We start from the raw sequence: 17,808 nt of genomic DNA, 5'->3' as shown, positions 1-17,808 counted from the left end.
TATATTTGGGGCAATCAGGAAAATGCATAATGTTGGCTTCGGTGATTGGTGGAAAGTAAGTTGAGCAACAGAAACACTGAACTGTACGTGTGACAGCAAATCACACAGGTCTGGTGACATGAGCAGTTGGTAGCCTTGAGTGGGATCAGAGCCAGGAAAAGCCCTTATGCCAGTCAGGGTACAGAGAAGTGGGTACTGTTGCTAGAACCTTCTGGTTCCAGAGACACAGGCACAGCAAGAGGTTGTTGGGCCATATTGCAGGTTTCCATGGGAGCATCAGAAGGGGAGCACTTTTAAGATTTATGAGCAAAGCCAGGCCTCCAACAAATAATTCTTCTCTTTTTGAGAGTAGCAACCCCTGGCTTGTCACTGGGCTCTGGAGGAGACAACTGACCATGGGACACCAGGTGACCGGATACTGGCTACGTGCCATTCGTGAACTGGGTGTTATCTGACCCACTGGGCCATAAAATTGGAAATTCCAATAAGTGCGCAATTATTACAGAAAGATGATTTATTGGTCTACACGGGCCCCTACCGAACAGTTTCTGAAGGCACAAATAAGGCCCACCGGCCAAGTCACTTGTGCCCAGCATGTGTACCTTGGCAACCTCACCTGTACCCAATGCTTCATGGCAGATTCCCAATGACCGCCTGACTAAATTCAGGCCGGATTTAGATGGCCCTGAACCATATCCCCACGATGGACTATCGCAGTGATTATGGTCCTCTTTAGGGGTAGCCCTGAACACTGGGGAAAGGAAACCATCCCAGCGGGCAGCACTTGGCCTGTAGGAGGAACTGGCCTGGAGTAAGGCCCCACATCGATCCACGGAGTGGCTGACGGTGGCCATATGGTCAGAGATAATCCCAAGGTTAAAAACAAACCAAACAAACCCACAACTGTGTATAGTTTTAGGCTGATTTCACTAAATATGATTATATGCAGTGGTAAAATTAAAACTATATCATAATGTTAACTTTATGGGTGGTTTTTATTTTCTTCCTATATTTTCCTAGATGTTTTTCAGTGAGTATGTATTATTTTTATAAACGGGCAAAAAAGTAAATATCATTTTATTTTTTTTATTTTTTTTTAATTTTTTTTTCAACGTTTATTTATTTTTGGGACAGAGAGACAGAGCATGAACGGGGGAGGGGCAGAGAGAGAGGGAGACACAGAATCGGAAACAGGCTCCAGGCTCTGAGCCATCAGCCCAGAGCCTGACGCGGGGCTCGAACTCACGGACCGCGAGATCGTGACCTGGCTGAAGTCGGACGCTTAACCGACTGCGCCACCCAGGCGCCCCAGTAAATATCATTTTTCTTTTTTAATTTTTTTTTTCTTTTTTTTCTTTTTTTCTTTTTTTTTCTTTTTTCTTTTTCTTTTTCTTTTTTTCCTTTTTTTTTCTTTTTTCTTTTTTTTCAACGTTTTTTATTTATTTTTGGGACAGAGAGAGGCAGAGCATGAACAGGGGAGGGGCAGAGAGAGAGGGAGACACAGAATCGGAAACAGGCTCCAGGCTCCGAGCCATCAGCCCAGAGCCTGACGCGGGGCTCGAACTCACGGACCGCGAGATCGTGACCTGGCTGAGGTCGGACGCTTAACCGACTGCACCACCCAGGCGCCCCAATATCATTTTAAAAAGAAGCTTTCTTGGGGTGCCTGGCTTGGTTGGTTAAGCATCTGACTTTGGCTCAGGTCATGATCTCATAGTTCATGGGTTCGAGCCCTGCATCAGGCTGTGTGCTGATAGCTCTGAGCCTGGAGCCTGGAGCCTGCTTCGGGTTCTATATCTCCTTCTCTCTCTGCCCCTCCCCCGCTCATACTCTATCTCTCCCTCTCTCAAAGATAAGTAAACATTAAAAAAAAATTTTTTTTTTTTTAAAAAAAACTTTCTTAGGGCTTGGCTTCGTAGACATTCAGCATGGTTTGTATCATTTTGCTCTGGAGTCTGTCTTCCGTAAGAAACACTGTGGTTAGTCTGTGACCTTGTTCCATTTTGCCCCTTTGTGAATCTGCTTTGGCATGCTGTGTACCAAAGACAGTGGAATCGTGATCTTTGTAACTGATTCAGTCATATAAATAGAATTCAGAGTGAGCAGATTTCTGTTGATCTAAAAGTGCGTGAAACAGCGTGGCATCACTGAGAGATCAAGGCTTTGGGGTAAGACTGGCTGACATTTGATTCCCAACCCTTGCTGTTTATTAGCCATATGACTTTGGACAATACAACTGACCTCCAAGTACAGATTTCCTCTTCTTGACAAGGAGAGAATGCCAACCACTTTATTCTATCCCCATAGAGTGATCAAAATAATCCCAAGTGACAAGTTACGTAAGCTGTCTATCTACCAGTACTGAGCTCAGGCTCTTCATACTTTTCTGTGCATGCGGGTGCGGTAAGGGAGCGTGGGTGGGGGGAATGGAACAAGGAACAGGGCTCCATTTTTCCATGCTCCGAAATGCTGCTTACTTTCATCAGCAAGAAAGGGAGTGGAAAGTCTCAATTTACCTTCTGCCCAACTGCCTATGATGAAGTTGTGAGCACAGGTGGGCCAGCTGAAAGGGAGGGACGAGGAGAATCCTGATATGTCCCCCACTTCTCCCTCAGAGCACGACTTCTCCAAATACGAGTGTGAATGAGTCTCCAGTCACCATCGACTCCCACGGTTAGATGGGAAACCGCAAAAGAGGCAGTTGTGTGTATAGATTTATAAGATTGTGAGGCAAGTCTACTCCAGCGGGAGCAACCGGGAGGCACTCTAGCATGGGATTTGCTTTCCCCTCTGTTCTCTAGTTTGGGAAATGCCTCGAGAAAGATCAATTCCAGCACATCCCAGGTGGCTGAAGCTTAAGAGCAATAAAAGAGACAGCTTTGCAGTCAGATAGAAAAGAATTTTCTAAACTCTGTAGCCACAAGAAGGTCCTCTAGTTCATCTCTGATCCCGTCCGTGTTCTCCCATGAGGCCTGTGGAATCCGATATATAATCCAATATATATACCATATCTTTATATCCATTCATCCATCGATGGTCATTTGGGCTCTTTCCATACTTTGGCTATTGTCAATAGTGCTGCTATAAACATGGGGGTGCATGTGCCCCTTCGAAACAGAATACCTGTGTCCCTTGGATAAATACCTAATAGTGCAATTGCTGGGTCATAGGGTAGTTCTATTTTTAATTTTTTTAAGAAGCTAGGGAGGTTCAATTATTATTAAGTTCACTTTCCCAGGGCACCTGGGTGGCTCAGTCGGTTGAGCATCAGGTCATGATCTCACAGTTCCTGAATTTGAGCTCTGCATTGGGCTGGCTGATGTCAGCGCAGAGCCTTCTTCCAATCCTCTGGGTCCCTCTCTCTCTCTGCCCCTCCCCCACTTGCATGCACACGCGCACGCTCGCACTCTCTCTCAAAAATAAATAATCATTTGAAAAAAAAAAAAACAGGAAAGAAAAAAAAGTTTACTTTCCCTAAGGCAGCTGATGACTTTCTGGAATTTTGTGAGGAGCTCTGTTAGCTATGATTTTAAGGCAACAAGGGATAAAGCAAATAGGAAGGAATCAACCACAACTCTTATCACCAAAATAGAATTGCAGGAGTCTCGGCCTTGAGGAAAGCTACAAAATGGCCAAAGGACCATTGCCCCAAGATGTTGTTCATCCCACGGTCCACTCCACACTTCTACGTAATGTCCGAGTTTGCCACATCTAGAGTATCTCCAACTAACCAACATCTGGAGCCCTCAGTGCCAGGTATGGTGACTGCAATATGGGGCAAGTTATTCTGTAAAGTGAGGTCATTAGTCAACGCTCAAACCTTCTGAATCCCTTAGAAAAGAAAGAAAAAGATGAGTGTGTATGAGTGCATGAGAGAGAGGGGTGGGGGGAGAGAAGGAGAGAAGAAGAAAGAGAAGGAGAAGGGAGGGAGGGAGGAAAGTGAGAAAGGAAGGAAGGAGGAAAAAAGAGCAAAAGAGAAAGAACAAGAAAGTACATAGGTCTTTCTTGTTGGTTTCCCTGCTGTAATCTATTATGTCTGGGAATGACAGTCCTGCAGAAACATCTGGGACTCATCATCTGCCTTCTGCTGCACCAGAGATGATTTTTGGATAGTAATCTAACATGGGGGCACTCTAGAAGCCTACCAAAGGGAACAGCAGGCTTTTCTATATTTATTGTGCCAAATGAGAGAATTTAGAGATTTGAGGGAAAGTTTTCATTGCAATGTCAAGGTGGGAGTCCTTAAGACTCTCCCACCCAGATAAGCACAAGCTCCATCTGTTCCAGGGAAGATGCAGACTGTGGAAAACAAGCTCGCATTCTTTGTTTTGCACACACACTGGAAAGAATAGATACAATTTCAAGGACTTTTGAGACATCAGTCAGCTGGGCGAAGAACAAAGTCTCATTTTCTACACTTAGTGGAGCTGTTTATAACTGAGATTGTCTTCTGCAGATATTGATAATTGCTAACAGTTTTAAAAGAATCACCTACAGGAAAGACAAACATTCAGTTAACCTCTAGCGGAAACCGTTTGGTTCAAGTAGAAAACCGTAGTCTGGAACTGACAATGACTTTCCTAGCATGGTTCGTTTGGAGTTCACTTCCACTCAACAGGTCTTGGGAAGATTCTGAAATTATTTCTGTGATGCCTCAATTTCCTTTTACAAGGAAGAAAGCTGCAAGAGAACGGTCAATGTATAAACAGATGATTAATAACCAGGAAAGACATCAGCATAATTACTAGGAACAATCACATTTGCTCCCTGCATGGATAGAAAAGATGGTTTTAAGTTGAGAGGCAGCTAAAAGAAGCTAGTCTTTTCTTTTCAATGACGTTAAAAAATGAAATACAGAATTTTTAAAAAGCAGTCATTTGCTTATCGCCAAGAAATTCATGTGATGCTTATTTTATTTTATTAGTGTTTTATTCTTGAGAGAGAGAGAGAGACAGACAGACAGACAGACAAAGCACAAGCAGGAGAGGAGCAGAGACAGAGGGAGACACAGAATCGGAAGCAGGCTCCAGGCTCCAAGCTGTCAGCACAGAGCCCGACGCGGAGCTCGAACTCACGAACCATGAGATCATGACCTGAGCCAAAGTCGGACACTTAACCGACTAAGCCACCCAGGCGCCCCATGTGACGATTATTTTAAATTAGGAAGAAAAAGGTTTCCAGGTTTTAGTTAAAAACTGTAACTGTTTATTGGGGGCACAGGACCACAGGTCTCCTTTTACTGAAACGTATGACACATACCCAGCTATTTAACCTTTAACAGTGAAAAACAGAACACTCCTCTGAGTTCTAGAATTCAATGGGAATCTAAACATTTCCCCCCAATATTCTTTTATTACAGACAATTTCTGGTTCAGTGAAAGTGCACTGCGTTACAAGACAACCTTTGAAACACCAGGGAGAAATATTTTTTAAAGTATTTATCGTCCTATGGGGTTTTAATTTTCTGCTGACTGTTACAACTTGAGAATAGAGGGCCTCACTCCAGTGGGGAGAAAGCTATTTATGAATAGTTTGTGATTTGGAGCAGCTGCTCTCCACTCTATATCATCCTTTTTTTGATAACCGCATTTTCCCAAAAAGCTACCACTAATAAGCAGGTGCATACTAAAACCAACTGCAGCAAAGCTGTTACCTTGAAAGAAAGATGTCAAATAAAAAGCCCCTCCACGTTTGAGGATCCTTGAGTTTCTTCATTATGGGAGAATAATAAATCTGGAAACCTGTTGCATCTTGGGAATCTAATGTTACTCAGGGAGAATGCTGTCAAGAGGTTTCTATGCAGCTTTCACTCTGGGCTAAAATGAAAAACATCTTATGCGAGAGGTTGCGTCCTCGTGGGAATTAGAAACGCTTTCATTCCACCCATACAAATAGGATGAAAATATCTGGGTTGCATTGTAAATGTTTCCCTACCTGGCTGAGACGGAATCTCGCTGGCATTGTGCTTGGGTGCTTGAGGACAGGAACGTGGAAACAATTATGAATTTGAATGTACTGTTCCTGGCCGTCCAGATGAAAGAGATATATAAGCAGAATAGTTTCTCTCCAAATATTTATGATGAGAAATGACTAATCCCCCTTGCACGGTATACTTCTGGAGTTGCAAAGGTCACAACATCCTTTCTCATCATACTGTTTTATTAAAACTTAATTAGGAGACGTGTGATACCCTTAGCTGCTAAAGACTCCGTCAATAGGCAGGATGATCTCCCAGATTACCCCCTGGAACCCAGCCCTTGAATGCGAGTAGTAGAGGAATGGATACAGTTGCAAAGGTGCCAAATGAAAGTGACCTTTACATGTGTTAGGGAGGGGCGCCTGGGTGGCGCAGTCGGTTAAGCGTCCGACTTCAGCCAGGTCACGATCTCGCGGTCCGTGAGTTCGAGCCCTGCGTCAGGCTCTGGGCTGATGGCTCAGAGCCTGGAGCCTGTTTCCGATTCTGTGTCTCCCTCTCTCTCTCTGCCCCTCCCCCGTTCATGCTCTGTCTCTCTCTGTCCCAAAAATAAATAAGAAACGTTGAAAAAAAAATTAAAAAAAAAATGTGTTAGGGAATACATTCTATGGTAACCGCAGGCGGGAGTATAAATGGGCATGGCAAATAGTGAAGGGAAATTCGACGATATATTTCAAAAGCCTTAAGCATACATACAGCTTTTGACCTAGGTATTTTAATTCCAGGAAACATTCAGATTTCTTCACGGATATTCGCTGCAGCCTAAAAATTCAACATCAGGAAAGTGTTTAAAGAAATGTCCAACAATGAGGAACAGAAGGAAAATGATTCAAGGAAAGAACCATCACGTAGACACTCGGAGCGACGTGGAAGAAGAAATGGGAGTCGTGACAAACCTTCACGATGACTGTGGGAAAAAGGCAAGTTACAAAGGAGTTCGGATTGTCCAGTTCCCATTTTGCTTTTTAAAAAAAAATATGTATATAAAATGTTAAAAGGAAATGCAGTATATAAAAATAATACTTGTGATCATCTTTGGGTGATATGCTGCTTAACTTTTTTTTTGAGAAACAGAGTACGTACAAGCAAGTGGGGGAGGGGAGAGAGAGAGAGAGAGAGAGAGAGAGAGAGAGAGAGAGATAGAGATTGATTGAGAGATTGAGAATCTTAAGCAGGCTCCACGCTGAGCATGGAGCTCAGCATGGGGCTTGATTCCGTGACCCTGAGATCATGACCTGAGCTGAAGTTAAGAGTTGGACGCTTAACCCATTGATCCACCAGGTGCCCCAATGCTTGATTCTTCTTTGCTTCTTTTTCTGCTTTCCTGTAATTTTCAGGATTACAAACGTATATTAGCCTTTAATCAAAAAAATAAGAATAAATGTTAATATCAACGAGGCATAACAAACAGACCAGACATTCCAAGTGTTTATCTATTCCCCACGTACGAATAGCTCCCCAGTTCTTCGCGCATTTGGTCTAACACTGCACCTGTATTTACTGCATGTACGTGTGAGTGCACATATGTGTGATGGGGCCTCTCAGCCACGTACAATACAGCAGCAAGATGGTACAGGGGTCTGTAGTTCAATGGCAGGACTAGAGATGGTTCAGGATAGATTTGTGGTATAAGCCTAATTCTAATTTTACTCAAGTTATTTTTTAAAGATACAAATACGTTCTATCCAAATCCTTTTTCAAATTTCAGTTGTTTAAAAAATTACTGATAACTGTGCCCCCCCCCAAAGAATGTATCAATACCAAGCTCTAAGATTTCGCTGAGAAGCTTCTTGAAAGAATGGACCTCTATTTCATAGGCTCTTCATGTAGCTATTTAAGGTTTGAATCAAAACAACAACTGAGTGCCAGGTGACCATGGTGCATATGAGACTTTGTCAAGGTCATGCAAATGCTTACATCCCCCCTACTACTCCTAGGCATGCATTCGCTTGTTCGTTCATTCACTCATTCATTCATAAACATGCGTTGGCTTCAGCACAGAAATTGCAAAGAGGACTAAGAGACAGTGCTCCCACTCCCTTCTACTCCCCCACCAGTAAGACGCTCCTTACAGACTGATGGGGCAGAAAGACACATAAGCAGGCTATTGTGAGATTACATAGAAGGTCACGATCACCAGCATCCTCCCATTGTACATTCTTTTACAATATAAATGCCTTTGGAAAGGAGAAGTTTTCTAGACAGGTATTGGCTTTCTTCCTGAGTATGAGAGACAAGGCTGTAAGACACTGATGGACAGGAAACAGAAAAATGGCTTAAGACAAATTCACCTGCTTCCTATGTTGCCAAGGGGCAGGCTTGGGAATGGCTTTCTCCTCTAAGAGGCATTCATAATGGTGAATGTGACACTGAATCCAGAAGCAGTGTATCCAGGGGATCTGTGTTGGTGGAGAGGATGTGCCGTGGGCTGGCGTGTTATTTGTATGTAGTGGAAATCTTTGTATCTCCAGAGAGTCATTGGAAGACCCAAGGATGAGGCTTTCAGTTTAAATAGGATTCTTGTAATTGTAAGAAGGAATTTTTTCAATCATGTTTTATGTCTTTGGAAAATGTTAGTTATATAAAGTATCTCAATAGAATGAGTGAATGCTCTTCAGCTTGGCAGTGATGTAACTTCATGTTTGGCTTTTTAGAACTATGTCTGAGGGGAAAAAGGTAGAAAAAAAATTCCCTGATTCCTAATGGCCATTTTTAGAAGTTACCACGAAACTTGAAGACTTCTTTTTGGGGGGCTGGGGAAGGGCAGGTTACAAGGGAAACAGACTCAGTCTTAGGGAGTTTTTTCAAAATACCCATACCTGGGCACCACGCTGGACTTGAGTGAATCACAATCCTGAGTGGATAGGGTCTCCTTGGGGGCCCAGCAGGGATCCTTTGAGAGAGTTTCTCCAGGAACCTAATTGATGCCACCCATTCACTGCTGAGAACAGTTGCTCCGGACGTTCTGGATGGTGACTGATAGTCCACAGGAAATAAGCTGTCGATTGGAAAGAAAATGTTACACTCAAAGACCAGGAGCAGAACATTTGGTCAAGTGGAAGATGAGGACCTCGTGACGAGCAGCTCGTTGATTTATCTGACACATATTCACGGAGGACTGAGTATGGGCCAGGCGCCATGTTAGGCTCTCTCTGCAGGTGCAAGGAAGACCAAGAGAGCCTCAGTCCTGGTCGTCCCAGAGCTCACTGTCGCAGGAAGAGTGACGCCAGGAGGTGGAGTGGCTGCTGTGCTGTGCCACCTGCTTGCCCTGCGAACGAGGGACTCTGTTGTCGGGGCGGTGCTGTCACTCAGGCCGCAGATGGGCTCTCCTCCAGAATTGCCTGAGCTGGAAAGCCCACTCCGCCCTGGCACCCTGCCCTCCCGGGGGCGGCCTGCCTCCAGTGGCCGACAGCCGTGGGAGCGTCAGGAGACCAGACCACTCTGCAGGGTCACCCAGGTTGGGAGCTTCCTCGGGGGTCCGCCCAGGGACTGGCTGGAACCGTGTCACAGCTGCGAAAGGAGAAAAGACCAGGCATTCATAACCGGAGCCGGCCCGGCGCTCACAGCTGGGCCACGTTATTCTCCTGTTGGACATAAACAACTTCACAGAATAAAATCGAACAAGATGATGCAAGCCCTCTCCAGAGTTTCACTTAAGCATAAAGATGGTCACTGTGCCACTCAAATGGTAACAGATTTTCCCGTCACCCCTTCTTGGCCGGAATGAGTGGCTGCTACTCGATTACCGGTTACAACCTTGTCCTCATCCTACTCTTCCCTCGCCAGGGGTAAGATTTATGGGGACACCCATCACAGACAGGCTGCCATTTTGTTTTCTAGATTGCACTGGCAGCGTCCAATCTAGAGAGGACCTTCGGTCTTCTCCCACCCCACCTACCTGAAACCCAAATGCTACCTGAGCTTCTTTCTAACACTCGTACTGAGGGGCCCGTGGTTCCCCACGGTGTGCGTCTCGCTCTCTGCAGTGAGTGATGGACCCGATCTGTGGAACTTCAGGTATGTTCCTGGTGGACTTCAGCTGAAGAGAATTGACCCAGCCCAACCTCTCGTTGGCCAGCTCGTTTCTCTCCCTTCTTTTCTCATGGGGCCTGAGCCCAAGGGCATTCCCTCCAATACAGATCTTCATCTCAGAGTCTCCATCACAGGGAAACCTACCCAGGGACAAGAAATAACCCCTGACCCTGAGAAGGAAGTGTCGGAGCCAGGGGGACCCGTAGAAGAGTGCCAGGGTCTGCAAGGCAGGCAAGCTTCTTGCAGTCCAGATCAGTGAAACCTGAAGATTGAGTAGTGAGCGGGTGCCATGATGGGGCGGTGGGGGCAGGAGAGGCTTAGAAATGATCTGGAGGCCGCAAGGAGCCCAACGAAAGGTTCTGGCTGGGACACTGGCAGGTGGGAATGGGAGGGAAAGGTGGGGACCAGGTCAGGAGGCACCTCACAAGCCCTAGGAAAGAGTTGGATCTGATTCAACTAATTTTGACCAACGGAAGGATTGAAGTAGGGGAGCAACAGACTTGTATTCTGGGTTCAGAACAGAATTTGGTATTGAACCATTTCACATCAAACAAAAGATCATGGCATCTTTACATTAAGGACTAGGATAATGGTAACTCAGCACAAAATGACGGGTTCTTCAGAAGTCTTAAAAATACATTTGACTTTTTCTCTACCCGAGTGCAAGTGTATTATTTGTGAATGATACTGTGAAACCTACCAATAGATCTTCAAGTGGGTTTGACCGTCAGAAGCAGTGACCACGTCGGCACTGAGGAGGAGGAATGGTCTTTTGGCATCACACCATTGCACCGGCACAGACACGCCATCCTGCCAGGCTCTGGGAGGCGGCATGATCAAAAGACCTTCCCAACTTCAGGGCCATTATAATCCAGCTGGGGGCACACAGTGTGTACATGGGAAAGGGAAGAAAAGCAAAGAACGCAAGAGTGTTCACATGACCGGAGGGGCCAAGACAGGGCTTCCTGTGCAAAGGTAGACTTGAGACCATAATTGGAAGCAAAGCTATGTGGTGGCCCCATCTGTAGACACGGGCATAAAGAATAGCACATGACAAACATCCACTGTGGCACCTTCCCGTGATGGGCTTTAATGTTCTGTAGCCAAATCATGTTTGAAAACTTATATGTAATGTTAGTTCCCCTTCCCCCACATACACTCATAGCATTTATGATAATAAACATGCAGTCTAAAGGCAGATGAATTACATATACTGTCTTGCAAATGTATCTTTGCCACTCCTGCTCTTAACATGCCTGGAATACTCTTCAGGCCACTCTGTCTTTACATTCATTAAAGGTCCAGCTTAAATCCTGATTGTAAGAATCCGTCTGCCAGGGTTACCTGGGTGGCTCAGTTGGTTAGGCATCCATCTTTTGACTTTGGCTTGGGTCATGATCTCATGGTTCATGGGTTCGAGCCCCACATTGGGCTCCTCGAACCTGCTTGGGATTCTCCTTCTCTCCCTTTCTCTCTACCCTACCCCTGCTTGTGCTCTCTCCCTCTCTCTCTCTTTCCCTCTCTCTCTCTCTCTCCCAAAATAAACAAACTTGAAAACAAAAAAAAGAACCCGTCTGCCAGAATAGTACAACAGCAGGGCGCAGTCTCCTCTGAACCTGCACGATAACACGGCACTGGGTTTGTACCTTGTCCACTGTGTGTGGTTTGCGCGGGTCTCATGGAATCGTAATCCTCACAGACTCCATTGCGAGGGGAGAAGGCAGAATCTGTCCCCATTTTTCTAGCAGACCATAATGCTGGACCTCAGAGGTCAGATGAGTGAAGCCGGCTGCCGAACCCCACAGCTGGTGAGCAGGAGGGGTGGTTCTGGGACCCGGAGCTGCTCCGGGTGGGTACGCTCTCCCATGCTATTGCGAACATCGTGCAACCTGGTTGCATTGCTGCTTTTCCAGGTGTAAGGGTGACCTTGGGTTCTGAACCCCCTAGAAGACGGCGATCATGTCTTTCACTTTGTGCTTCTAGAACCCCCTGGGATGCCGTGCCGCCAAGATGAAAGCAATGAACATTTGCTGCTTGAAATACCTGCTGTATCAAAATTGACATTCAAATGATATTACAGTACATGCAGGTATATTTGTGTTTAACCTTTCTTCTGAGTTAGGTTCCTTCCTCAAACGGTGTGTTACTAATTTCTGAATTTAGAGAAGCAGTATTCAGGGCACTACTAAATTTAAACTTCATTCATTCAGCTAGCTTTGCAAAACCCAGTCTATAACAACAAAACAAAAATAGTCTACAACAATGGGACCTAAATTTGAAAATGCATCCCCTTTAATGGACAGCCTTCGGTGGGGGGTAATATTTTTTAAAGTCTATGACTTACATAGATTTCCTACAAATTATGTTACAGCTTAATCAAGCACTACACACATTGACAGTCACTGGATTTCCAGGCACAGTAAGAACGATCTGAAGATTCCCACTTAGGTTCTGAGGAAGAATGAGTTCATTGTGACAAATCATTTGGGAAGAACGTTTAAGTTCTAAAGTAACGAGTAAGGAGAGCAAACCGAGCCGCCAGCTTATAATGGCTACACAGGGTTCCTTTGTCTCCCCTTCAGTATGGCTTCTACTCGGTACCCAAACAACCCTTACCTCTAATCCTAGTTTTTTCCCCTCTTAACTCTACCTTGTAATGGAGAAATTTTGGATTGCACTTTAGTGAGACCAGGAGAACACTTTTGCTCTGGAAAGCAAGAAGCACATCAAGCTGCAGCTTGAAAAATTAACAAGCCTTCTTATAAAGAGAAATCTGCAGTTTAGCACCCGCCCAAGGTGAGGTGGCCAGGAAGGAAGTATTAACACAGATGAGGCCTGCCCTTTACTATATTCTTAAACATTGTTCTGACCTTCAAATAATTTGTGCTTATTGAAGGAAAACTGGAACATACAGAGAACTGAAGAGTGTATATTCCTAGAGGCAAGACCTTCAAGCGTGGATCTGGAAGATACTACGCAACACCATGTCTCCTAGTGAGAACTTGACTTTGTGGTCATTCGGTTCACCCTGACCCAAACCACACCCCAGGACAGGGCTCCAGTCCTGGTTTCTGAACCCTGGCGCCCAGAGGAAAACATTGCAAACACTTCTGCTGCAGACACCATCCCCAACACTGCAGGTACACTAGAGCTTGGGAGACTTTTAGTGTTATGTCAAGCCAGGACAAGACTTTTTTTTTTTTTTTTTTTTTCCAGCTAACCTGAGTATCTGGAAGTAATAGCAAGTAGTTTGTTAGTAGAACTCCCTGGTCAAGCTTTTAAACTACCCACGGTACAGCTACTAAATGAGTTAGCCATAGCTAGGGACACCGTTGTGGGAAGATAAGGAAAAGGTTATCAAGAAAGCAAAACCAAGGACTTGTTTTAAAAGCGTGTGAGGGGGAAAGGGGAGAGAAATGAGCACATTAAAATGAAAAATTATCTGTGGTCAAAATCTCACAGATGGCAGAAAGGGAAGGAGCAGGAGATCAGGGGAAGAAATGATAAGAAACAGAAAGAAAAACGTGGCTAAGATCAGGAAAAAACTCAAAATCAAGACAGAGGAAATAAATTTTTCATTAGACTTCTACGGAAAGTTTGCATAAACAATAGCTGTCTTTAGATTGAAGATACGGCTAAAAGGAAACATATTGTGGACGATGGTCATAAATTCTCCCACCGCTTTGTGCAGAAACACAGCCTTAGAGCCACGGAGACACGAGCAGACTACATGCTCACGGAGCAAGGTCTGTCCTTTCACACACACCAGTGGCTTCCTCTGCCCCGCAGATCCAGTGGCTCTTGACTACCTCTCGTAACCCCTCTCCCGTCTTTGCAGGCACCAAGTAGGATCACCACAGCCCTGGGGTCACAGCCCTGGACCGGAGGGGCGGGCTCCCACAGCGTATTCGATCACCAGAAGGGACAAAAGCCGTCCACTCGGCTTTTCATCTCTTCACAGCTTTTTGACATTTCCAAAGCCACACCTTACTTGCTGGTTTTCTTTTGTGAGAGAGAAGGCACACAGGCTGAGCACCACAGCCAGCGAGCACGTTTCCAGAAGGCTGCCTAGGTTCGAGGCAGGCGGGAGCAAAGTGCTCAACGTTTCTGAAATCCCGCTGGGCGTGTCACGTGGAGCCCACTGCTGTCACAGCCAAGCCTGCTGAAGCTCTCAGAGCTCTTAAGGGCCACTGAGGACAAAAATGACCAGAGGAGGTAGCATAAAAGCGGCATAAATTGTTCAGCTGAGGTCATGGTCGTGGGCAGGAGTCTGAGGTCCTGACGTTAAGACAAAAATTGAGAACACACGGTTGGGAATGATGAATGTCGTACTGTAAGGAAGAGAAAGAAACCATATTTTGTCAGGGCCTGGGAGTGGAAAGGGGTGTTCAGAGGAGCCCTTGTGAGAGAGAAGGTATTTGATCTGCACCTTGAGATGTGGTTACGATTTAGATATACAGAGACCGGAAATGGGGAGAAGGAAGCAGGGGCCTACAAACACGTGGCCTGCCACCACTGAGCCAGCACACCACTTTCCCTCCAAGTACTGACCATGTGACACGAGCAGAAATACACATTAAATATTATTAGTATTGGCTTCTTCCCCCCTGCACCTTAAAATTTGTATAACAGTCCCATCGGACCAAATAAGACCGGTAAGTTTGTGATCATCCCTGTACTGTCACATTAAGTAAGCCACTTACCTAGGATAAGTGGAGAGAACTTTCCACCTTTTTTTTTTTTTTTACTTCCATGTTCATCATCCACAATTACCTAATCAGTTTTGTAAAATTCAGTAGATGAAGTGCTCTCCGTGTATGCTGCAGTTGAACAATTGAGTAAATAAGGTGTTGGGAGCAAGGTTTCTCACTGCTGGAGTAGGGGGTTACAGATAAGCAGGAGGCTACAGTGATCCAGCTAGTAACGGATTAGAGTTGGATACATCAGTAGGAACCCACATTTAGCTTAACCAGAGATACAGATGGTTGCAGATGGAAATATTTCTAGACACCCATATACACAGGTTAGCACACACACTTATATCTCCTTGCTCTGTCAGCTGAGAGGTCCTGGAAATAATGGTTCCCCCGCAGCAGTGGGAATGCCTACTACTAGATCTTGGTTTCTAATACCATCCAGTAAAAGAAACCAGGACTCCCCGGAGAGGTGGCTGATTCCAAGTCTGGGGCGGTACATACAGAATAAGCCTAGAGCCTTACAGTGCCAGAAAGTTAGGAAGTGCCAGAAGGTTAGAAAGTTAGGAAACCAAGTAAACGATCAACTGCAATAATGGGGGTATGTCAAATGAGCCCACCGAAACAGCAATCAGTAGCATATGGTGGACACATTTGAGTAATAACATAAAGTAGTAATGGGGTGTAGCCCAAAGTATAAAGTAAATATCCATGCATCCATACCGATGGCAATAGATGACTGAAGAAGTAAATTGGGGAAGAAGAGACAAATCTGTACGGAAGAGTCCCAGGCAATCTATTTAGATACTCTGCCCTCAGAGATGGAGTATTTAAGTCCTTGTTCCTTAAGTGTGAGCTGAGTATACTGACTTTCTTCCCAAGAGCACAGTGTGGAAGCTGAAAAGAATAACTTCGCATTGCAGACACCTGATGAACATCACCTCGAGCGAGGTGATCGATGTTAACGTCAACAGTGATAAGTCACATTGATGGTCTTTATTCTTGATCCAGTATGAGGAGACTGGCACTTTCCCTCTGTGACCCCCTCATCCCAATCACACACAACTCCATCCTGACCGTGAGAAAAGCAGAGGACATACCCGAAGTGAGGGACCTTGTGCAAAATTCCTGATCCACACCCTTCACAACTGTCCAGGTCATCAAAAACAGAGGAAGTCTCAGAAACTCAGACCAGAGGAGACCAAAGACACACAGTGACTACATGTAATGTGGTATCCTGGTTGGGCTCCTGGAGCAGAAAAATGACTGTAGGGACAAACTGAGGGAATCTGAATCAAGTACTGCTTTAGTTAACAATAACATCAGTATCGGTTCGTTAATTGCAAGCACTGTACCATATAATGTAAGATTTAATGGTACGGGACCCTGGGTACAGGGTACACAGGAACTCTTTGTATCACTGTCATAGTAATTCTGTAATTCTAAAACTGTTCTAAAATGTTTGCGTTAAAAACGCAGTGGAAGTGTTTTGCTCTCAATAGGCTCTTTACGAAATATTCTGGCTGCTGAAATCTTTAGGGAAGTGAAAGCATTAGTAGATCTCCCAATTAATTGGCTAGAGCAAAAGTCAATTGTAAAAGATAATGTCTATCATACCCATTTGCCTGACTTATGAGGCCAGCTGGTAGCCCCTACTCCACCCAATTTGGTCCCTTTTAAAGACTGAAGGAGACATGGGAGGACACTAACTGTAGAAATGGAATCTTCTGTTTCCAAGGCCATCGCTCTATCCCTGGGAATCCCAGTACCTTCTGCATCTGAATACTGATCTCTTGACATTCAACACAGAAGTCTTACAAACTGCTATCAAATAACATAGGAAGGGAAAAAGGAAAAAAACACAAAACCCTGTCATCTCCAATCCGTTTAATATTTGTTAACCTGTCGCATGTCTTGTCAACAGTAACAGACAACAGGAAGCCACACTGGGCAGGAGAGACCACTGATACCTTCACAATCTAGCTGGATGGCGAGTGGGTATGTTACCTTGATGGAAGATAACGGAGACTGAGGTTTTCCATACTAGAAACCACTGACCTATTATTAATTTTTTTTATATTTATTTATTATTTATTATTGAGACAGAGTAAGACAGAGCATGAGCATGGGAAGGGCAGACAGAGGAGGAGAAACAGAACCCGAAGCAGGCTCCAGGCTCTGAGCTGTCAGCACAGAGCCCGATGCGGGGCTAGAACCCACCAACTGGGAGATCATGACCTGAGCCGAAGTCGGACGCCCAACCGACTGAGCCACCCAGGTGCCCCGACCTATTATTAATTTTAAAGAAAGTGATTTTCAGGGGGGTTCCACCCTCCCCAATATAGGGTATAGTAAAGAATGGCAGGTGCTGGCTTGAAGCATAGCTATAAAAATGTTCAAAGATAATTTCCCAAGATAATAAATTCTCAACACACATCATTAAAAGGGAGTCACACAGAAGTCAAACTATATCCTCTTGCATGACATCTTTTTTTTTTCATTGCCATTTATAGACTATAACAATACAGAGATCTTTGGTCTAATGCATTATCTATCTATCTATCTATCGATCATCTATCTCTCATCTCTGGAAGTTGCCAGTGATTTAGCAGACCTTTGATGAATCAGCTGGTGGCAGATTTCTATCCAAGTGTTGGAGAACCAAAAGCTTTTAGTGCAAAGGTGCGTGGAAGTGAGGTTGAGGGATGACAGAGGCCTGTGGATCCAAGGAAGGTAGGGCAATATAAATACGAAATTTAAAATACTAGTTATCAATTGTCACTACATGCAGATTATGTATGTAACATTATATATTATATACTATAATGCATACATCTTGTATCTATAGTATATTTAGTAGATACTATGTAAATATATATAATTAATATATAGCAAAATTCCAAAATATAAAAATAATTATATACTTTCATATAAATAATTGAGACCAGGAAGGAGTCCAAACATTAGACAAGAAAGCCTAACTACAAACAAGCAAACAAACAAAAACTCTTGGTTAAACATAGAGAAAAGAGTAACAAAGGAAAATAAACCCAAGGAAACAGGAAAGAAAAACAATGCACGGAGCTTCACAACAAAAGAAGAGAAACA

The sequence above is a fragment of the Puma concolor genome, chromosome B1 (assembly GCF_028749965.1).
Source record: "Puma concolor isolate L17-30 chromosome B1, mPumCon1.1.hap2, whole genome shotgun sequence".
Classification (NCBI taxonomy): Eukaryota; Metazoa; Chordata; class Mammalia; order Carnivora; family Felidae; genus Puma; species Puma concolor.
This window is presented reverse-complemented; position numbering follows the sequence as displayed.